The sequence below is a fragment of the Pteropus alecto genome, unplaced genomic scaffold (assembly GCF_000325575.1).
Source record: "Pteropus alecto unplaced genomic scaffold, ASM32557v1 scaffold3, whole genome shotgun sequence".
Classification (NCBI taxonomy): domain Eukaryota; kingdom Metazoa; phylum Chordata; class Mammalia; order Chiroptera; family Pteropodidae; genus Pteropus; species Pteropus alecto.
In genome coordinates, this window is record NW_006442484.1 from 68,846,131 (window position 1) to 68,854,826 (window position 8,696).

At 40.1% G+C, this 8,696-nt stretch overlaps 1 long non-coding RNA gene across 1 annotated transcript; it reads left to right on the forward strand.

Moving 5' to 3' along the window:
* Positions 1-294: 294 nt before the first annotated feature.
* LOC107196354 lies at positions 295-4,899 on the forward strand. Its single transcript, XR_001517742.2, has 3 exons — positions 295-376; positions 1,443-1,688; positions 3,822-4,899. It is a non-coding gene; the product is annotated as an uncharacterized LOC107196354 (long non-coding RNA).
* The last annotated feature ends 3,797 nt before the right edge of the window (positions 4,900-8,696 follow it).

The following is an 8,696-nucleotide window of genomic DNA, read 5'->3' on the forward strand; positions in this document are numbered from 1 at the left end:
TTCTGGGCACAAGGCCTTGCCTGGGAAAAAGTGAGTTAATATAATAAGGTGACCAATCTGGCACCTACCAAAGATGACAAATTTAAGGGGGAACCAAAAAACTCAGTAATCAAGATCAATAATATTTTAATAAAATATTTTTTAAATAAAAATTATGTAAAAACCTATAATGAAGAAAATAACAACAATTTTAGTGAAGACTGGGTAAGTATTACTTTTTTTTTTAACATTTTATTTTTTATTTTTTTCTCCCTCCCCTCTGGTAACCACTAGTCCATTGTCCATGTCCCTGAGAGGGTAAGTATTACTGATTTCTTCTATGCCTCAGGCTCCAGCATGACTCAGCAGGGTGCTGCTCCCAGCCCACAGCCTGAAGGTAAAGAACCTTCAATTATTCAAGTCATTATTAATTACTACTTAATTATTATTAATTATCCACATTATTCAGAGCCTCAGAACTGACATGGCTCACTCTGTGATTATTTGGCCTTTAGTCAAGGCCCTGGAGGGATACCAGTAGGGAGTGTGTATTGTTCTGACCCTATTCATTTCTTTCTCCTCTACAGACACCTAATCGCAATTGTTACTTAATCACAGCCTTCTTACCTCACTGAAGACTCTGAGGGGCAAGTTTCTCCCTATTCTTTTATAGAAACATGAAATGCCAGCAAAGCATGATTTGTACCCAAAAGAACACAACTCAGAGTTTGCAGATGTTACAGGCTCTTCCCCTGATACTTCTGGGGAAGGGCACACAGACCTTGGCTTACCTTGCTTCAAAAACAGGCAGTCACAAACAATGAGTTTATTCCATCTACTTCCCAGAAGGGAAAATCCTTATGTAACGAGATCAGCTGAGTTTTATGTGGAGAGTTTCCCCGAGGGGCTTTCATATTACTAGATCATGGGATTTTTATGGGTATTAGTTTATGCACGTAAAGCATTTCATGGTGCACATTTACGTGGAACTTGCTGGTTAAAACTAGTCACGATAACATTTAAAAAGTTTTAACATTTAAAACTGTTTTCATGCAATGGCTTCACTTTACGTAGGACACCTCATTTGCTAAAACCATAGATTCGAAGTTGCTCTATTAAAGTAATCACTAGAAAAGTGATGTCCTTAGCATGTAGATTTTAGGACATTTCCTTTCATACTTTCTCAGTTCGATTTAAGGTATACGTTATTTTCAAACATTTAAGTTGGACATCACAAAATAAACTTAACCCATGGCAAATTTGTTTCTAAAAGCATTCTTTCTAAAAGCTTCAAAAACTCAGAGACCAAAGGAATAATTTGGATGCCAGGTAGTGCATTAGACTTAGATTTGGTTACAAGAAGTTTAGCATAATCCATTATGAATTGATGGTCTGAACGAACTTTAGTGAAGACACTGGCTTTGAGGGTTTTTTAATTTTAATTTCCTTTCTCATATTTTTAGATTCACGTGTTTACCAGAGAAGTGAAACACATTGTGATTATATATGTGTCCAATAAGCAGTCTGACTCCTCTGAGACTACCATGCTGTGCAGGAAGTCTAGCCACTTCCACATGTTCCAGCCTTCGCAGGCCAGGCATCTGACATGTGAGTGAAGGAGCCACCATGGACTCAGGAGACATGACCTGGAGAAGAATCAAGGAAACCAGCTGACAGCCCAAACTGACACTCCGGACGTATGGCCCCAGGTAACCCGTCTGGGCCATGTTCAGTTGCTAGATCCACTCCAGCTGAGGCCCCAATCATACTGGAGCAGGGATGAGCAGTCCCCGCTGTGCCATGCCTGCTTTCCTGACCCCAAAACTGTGAGCGTTATAAAATGGCTAATGTTTTTTAAAATGCTATAGGGGCACGGAAACCAGAAGCAGAGGCACAGAAGAGAACAGCTAATACTGAAAAATAAGAAATAGTTACAACAGTTCTCAATTGTGATTTTTGGTACTCTCTGTTCAACTTTTTAATTCATTTATCCATTCATTCAATAAAAGTGTATTGAGCCAGCTGCAAGCTAGACATTATACTCTTAGTGCTGGGGATACAAAAAAAAAAAAAAGAAAGAAAAGAAATAGCTCTGCTCTCAGGGAGTGCCTAGTTTAAAAGAGGTGTCAAATAAGCAAACAGTTACTATATAATGTGATACAAGGCTGCTCTGAGGGTTTGCATAAGGAACTGTTGCACTGAAGATGCAGAATCTCCCAGCTTTGAAGGAGGCACTGCAGAGAAAGCTCCGCTTGGGAAAAGCCTCAAAGAATGAGTAGAGGTTTACCAGATGACCAAGGTAGGGTTCATGGCTGCAATTTTTTTCTTAACCTCTCTAGGGCAAAGCATTGATTGCATAAACAGACTGTTTGTTTGTTTGTTTGTTTGTTTGTTTGTTTTAGAGGAGTATTCTATTTTATCTGTGTGGAAAGTACAACTGAGAAGAAACAGCTCATGAGTTGTGCAGCATGACTAACCCTAGGCTCATCAGAGTACCCAACAGAAACCTGGCTTGCTCAGCCGACAGGCCAAGGCCTTAGGCAACTCCTCCGCACCATAAACAGACTCTTTGTTTGTTTGTTTGTTTGTTTGTTTGTTTTAGAGGAGTATTCTATTTTATCTGTGTGGAAAGTACAACTGAGAAGAAACAGCTCATGAGTTGTGCAGCATGACTAACCCTAGGCTCATCAGAGTACCCAACAGAAACCTGGCTTGCTCAGCCGACAGGCCAAGGCCTTAGGCAACTCCTCCGCAAACAAATGCAAATCAAATTGTTGGTTTGTTTTTAAAAGTGTGCTTTCTATTCAAATGCGACTCTTAAGACAGGTTTCCTAGGCCCTACACACTCCCAGTTTGCTGTCCTAAATCTTTCCGATAGAAAAATTTTAGAGGTACTTCGGGATGAGTGCCATGCTATCAGAATAAAAACAGATTTGTCTCCACGACAGGGCAATCAAGCCATCAGTAGGAAAAGATGTGTCCTAAAATCTAGGAGCTTTGTTTCTAGGGGACAAACTTGGTTAAAAAGACTTCTTCAATCTTTTCTCTACTGTCAAGTTCGATGAAACTCCTACAGCATTTCTAACACCAGCTTAATCTGAGGAGGCTGCTGTCAAACAGGCTCCTGGAAGAAACTGAGGGGAACATGTTAAATCATTGCAAGAAAAATGATTCTAACTTCAGTAAGGCAACTTGGCAACGGATTCCATTTTAAAAGCTGACGCATCTTAAAAGTACCAAGATAACATACAAGTTGTGGGGGAAAGGAGCATGGGCATGACTGGGATAAAAAAAAAACTATTGAAAGTGTTTACTGTGTTTATTTCTACTCTGCCTTGTGCCAAAGTGGATTTGGCAGTGAGTTTATTTCTTGGGTAAGTGTAGAGGGTAGTTCTCTTATAAAACTAGTTAAGTGCAGACCATCTGCTTTCATAGTCTTTGGAGTTGGGAGTAGAGCTGTCATCTGCTTTAGAGAATCGGGAATCTCTGAACTGGTCACTTCCAGAAGAAAAAGGATCTTCTACCTCCCATGTGGCCGTGACCCGAGGAAGCACAGGCAGCGGGCTGAGAAAGATTTTGATTTCCTATAGCGCTTAGACAAATGGAACTGGAAGCAAATAAATCATTAAATGGCAGAGAAGAGGAAAGGGTCCAGGAAGGCAAAAGGAAACTCCTAGTCTCAAAACTTCAGGTCCTTCTTAGAAATTGTATCAAAGAAAAGGCCCTGAGATTTGGAATGGTAATCACAGTGGATATTTGAGGCCAGAGCTGACTTGTCCAATGAGGAGTTCATTAACTGCCCTGAGAGTATGGCAAACTAATACCCTTTTTATTTTTTTCAGAGCATTATATCAAATAAACTAACATTCTCATCTCAACTGACTCACCTGGCGGAAAGAAATCTACATGCCATGAGAAGAGAGAAGGTGAGAGAATAGAGAGAATAGTTCAGAAAACATGGAAAGAGACAGGTGGAAGAGGCACTGGACTGTTTACTAGAATATGAGTGCCAGCACTATCGAATGTTCCACTTGCTAAAAAATCCTGATTATAATTTTCTGATGCTGGAAATGAGATAAGATGTTCCACATCAAATTAGTTATAGTAATTCTTAGCATTTTTGTTCACATATGCCTTTGAGAAAATGATGATAGTGATAGACTCTACCCAGAAAAAAAATGTATGTATTTCTTGCACATCTATTCTGTAAGAACTACTAATTATAATATTCAAGATGTAAATCTGTTAGTCACAATACATATGTAATATATAATCCTGATCGCTTGACTGCCATTAAGTCTTTCTTATGTCTAACCTAGTTTCATTCTATAGCTTAAGCCTCACTCTATTTTTTCTGTCCTCTTAGCTTAAGAAAAGATCATTACAGAACTGCTTGTATAAGTTTTTTATATATGCTTGCAAAGGGCTATGAAATTTTATTACGATTATTCTTGAAGTTGAAACTTCCCTAATCTTTCTTTACAAATTGTGCATAGTGTGCTAGTTACCTTCCAATATTCAGTTCTCTCTTCTGCATTAGTTACTCAGCTTTACAATTACATTTTTTTGAGCCTCTCTTGCAGCTAGGTATAATCATGTGACTAAGCTTTAAGCTAATAATATGTAAGCACCGTGCTATGTGGATCTTCTGAAAAATCTCCCTTTTCTTCTTCCACCCTACTGTCTGGAATGAAGATATGATGGGTGGAGATCAATAGCCATCCTGGGCCATGAGTTTGAAGAATGATAGGTAACACTGTCTGTTGACTCCTCTATTAGAAGATAAATTTCATTAGAATAGGCACCTTGTTTATCTTGGTCAAAGCAACATCCCTAACACCTAAAAGTATGTGGCATGTGGTAAGGGCTCATGTACCAAATGGATATTGAGTGAATAAAACAGATGGATGAATGAATGAATGAATGAATGAATGACTTTACTTCAGATCCAGGTGAAACACTGATCATAAAGTCCTGCTAGGGGATTTTCGGCCATCAGTAGACAAATGCAAGGTCTCAGTTTCTATTACAGAATTAAACTCTTGCTTAATTCAAATCACATCACTCCTATTAACTTCCCTTTGTTCTCCCAGACTTGCCACTGTTAGAGAGGGTAGAGTTTTTTCTTAATGCTCTCTAATGTTCTCTTCAAACAAAATAGTCTCAGATCTATTTTCCTAATGATGCTTCTCAATATTTTACTGCTTAGCAAATTGAAAATTCTTTAGTTTTCAAGGTCATGCCTACCTATTTGTGTGCATCTGTTGTTAAATGCAGACACTATTTTGTAACTTGATCTTAGACGTTGTCTCAAGTCTACAAGAATCATCCAAAATGGTATCTAATGACATTCCCAGGACTTCACACAATATTATTGTTATCATGGAATGCTACTAGGTCCTAAGGATTTAACTAGATGTTTACTAAACCGAACTTCATAGAATCTTTTCCCATTCCATTGTGGTTTTCTACATTTCAATATATTACCCATTTTTGTCACCAAACCTTACTTATTTCTTTTAAACTATTAAATTAAATATTAATCATCCCTGCTTCCCTGACTTTTGCAGTGACTTTTTCCTTCTGCTATCCTTTTAATAAAGAACACTCTCTCTGGTCCTTTTCTTTTCTTTTTGTATCTTATGTGATTAAAGTGTTCATGAATGTTCACACTTTTTGCAATTACATGTCATTTTCTTCATAATTTTTTTTTTTTTTACTCTTCCCCCAAAGTTGTTGCTATTTCTTTTCACTATTTGGGGGAAACAATTAGCCTCATCTCCTACTTTTGTGACATACCTATTTAGACTAGTGCTCCTTGGTTTTTGCTCAAATTTCTTTTCAATTTACCCACCTTTGAGAGAATATATTATTTGATTTTTGTTAGGCATATTGAGCTTTTTTGAAGTGTAGACTTCTCTATACATTATCCTCTCTTTCCCAGAGTAGCTTTCCAAATAGAAGTCTATGAAAATAGAGGAAAATAGAAGTCATCAGATGAGCTCTTCCTACATCTCTCCTCTACTAGAAATGTCCCTCTGGCCACACAGGTCCTTTCTTCCTCCTTGCTTTTCTATCAGCCCACAGCTAATCTATCCCTGTTCTGTAGTGCATCCACTCTGCCTTCTTAAGGACCTTGCTCGGTTGATTGTCCCTTCTCTAACTTCATTTTTTTTTTCTTAATTGGCTCTTACACTTTAACATATAAATATACTCATTTTTTTCAGCACATATCTCCAGTCCACTCATCCAGTTGCCACATCAATGGCATTTGTAGCTTTCTTGCTTTCCTGGCAATACTGACTCTCTCTCAGAATTACATGTGGAGTGCCTACTCGCCAGGCATTGGAGAAGGGGCTGCTCTAACAGAAGTGAAAGGCAGGTGTGATCCCTACCCTCATGGAGCTCACCTGATCAGCCATTCCTGATAATGCTCAAGTTTCTTGACTTCCACTGATCATCTTTGCAGGCTTTGTTTCAATGCCACTTAAATCTTCCTATTCTCTAAGTCTTTTTTTTTTTCTTTTTTCTTTTCTTATTATACATATCTTCTCAAAGGAGTTACTTCTATACCCACGGCTTCAATTACTTCTGTATGTATGCTCTAATGACAATACAATTTAAATGTTTTTAACAGTTTTATTTTACATAGGATGCCTCATTTACTAGAACCATAGATTCCAATATGCTCCATGGAAGTAATCACACACACACAAAATGTGATGTTCTTAGCATGTCAATTTTAGGAATTTTCCCCAATTATTATTTTTTTTGGTTTGATTTGATGTGTATGCTGTGTTTGAAGACATAGGTTGGGATATCATAAAACAGACTTAACCAAATGAGGCTTCTATCCAACTTTCAATGAGAGAGCTCCATTTAGATGTTCCACTTGCCAAAAATTATCTTCCTTGGCAAACCTATTCCTCTTCCTGCATTCTCTGTCTGGGAGGAAGTCCTGCTATCTAACCACTTTCCCAAGCCAGAACCCTAGCAGTCATTTTTGCCTTTTCTCTTTACTTCTCCTTCCATACTTAGTCACCAAGTACTTCTATTCAGCCTCCCAAATGATCTCAAATCCTTTCCTTCCATTCGGTCACTGCCTTTAGTTTGAACACTCTTTTCTCCCCTAGATGAATATAAAGTGTCTTAATTGGTTTTGTTGCTTCCTTCAGTCTGCCTTATTGTCCAGAGTGACCCTACTTCAAACTATCTAATTAGTGACTCCTCAGCTTCACATCATTTAATTGGTTTATGTTTCCAGGATAAAATTCAAATTCTTTACCCCAGTATCTACTTTGAGATCAGAAATCCAGGTTTAAGCATTTTCCAGCAGTGTGACTTCAGACAATTGGATCCTTTAAGCCTTTGTTTTCTCATCTACTCGAGCTCATTGAAGGTAGGAGTGTTTCACACAGACAGTGCCTGGCTAGGAGAGAATGTTGAATAAAGGGAAAATATATTAAAATCCACAACAAAAAATTGTTCTTCCTTTTTAAAATTCCTGATACAACGTCACTGCCACCCAAATTGTACTTCTATCTCTGTTTTCTGATAATCACGATAAAGTGCACTATAAAGAGATCCACACTGTCTGGGATCAAATCCTGGCCCCACCCCTGAGCAATCATGTGACCTTGGAAGCGTTACTTAACATCTGTGTCTCAGTTTCTTCTGTACAGTCTGGAAAATGAAGATTATTTTGGACGGTTAAATGAATACCTCGTTTGGAAGGGGATCGGTCGCATAGTAGGTGTTTGCCAAATGTGAACTATCATTATCGTCGCCTTCGAATCAGAATCGTGGTACTCCACTTTGTGATTCTCAGTTTTATGAGAAAATCGTGCTTTATACATTGCTGTTGGGGAAAAAAGGAAAAGCTGGAAACTCCTGCCGTGGAAAGGAGAAACAGAGGCGAGAAAAGTGATTTGGTGAATCTCTGCGTTTTCAGGTTGGGACACATTCCATCCCTATTTTACCGATGAGGAAATGGAGGGGTGACGTGTCCTCCAGTCTCATTCAAGACTCACAATCACAGCTCTTTATTGAGAGTAGGACCGGGGACTGGGGGTCGCTATGGTCGAGTTGCAGGCGAAAACTAGCACTTTTTGGAAGGCAGGAGAGGAGCATTACAAAAACGATCAACAATTCGAGTGTAACTAAGTTCAGTGAGCAAATACATCAAATGAGTCAGCTGTCAGACTCAGTGAAACCGAGCTGCTAATAGAACTGGCTCTTTACTAACAGTGACATTCGATATTGCATTAACAAGTGCCCACGGGGCTAACGGTAGGACGGGAAAGCTCCGGGCTGCGCCGGATGAATGGAAACCAGAGTGTGGGGCGCGCCGCGCGGGGGGCGGGGCGGCTGCAGGGCGGGGCGGGGGCGGGGCATTGTGAGTCACGTGCCTACTCTGTAAGGCGGGCGCGTGGAGGGAACTCTGGGCGTGATTGGTCCCTCGTAACCAGGTGACGGCACAACGAGTTCCGGTTGGCAGGCGCCATCCAGGAGAACGGCCCTCAGTCCAGAGGCGGCTGCGGAAGGAGGAGGAGCTCCGGCTGCGCTCTCTCCCCGCAGTGGCTGCAGTTCTCAGCGCTTGTTAGGTCCCCACCCCTTTTAAATAAGCCGGCTGGGTCGCCGCCCTCACAGACTAGTCAGCTCGGGGGAGGCGGTAGCGGCTCAGCGGCGGGGGTGCGGCCGGGCCCGGAGCCCTGCCC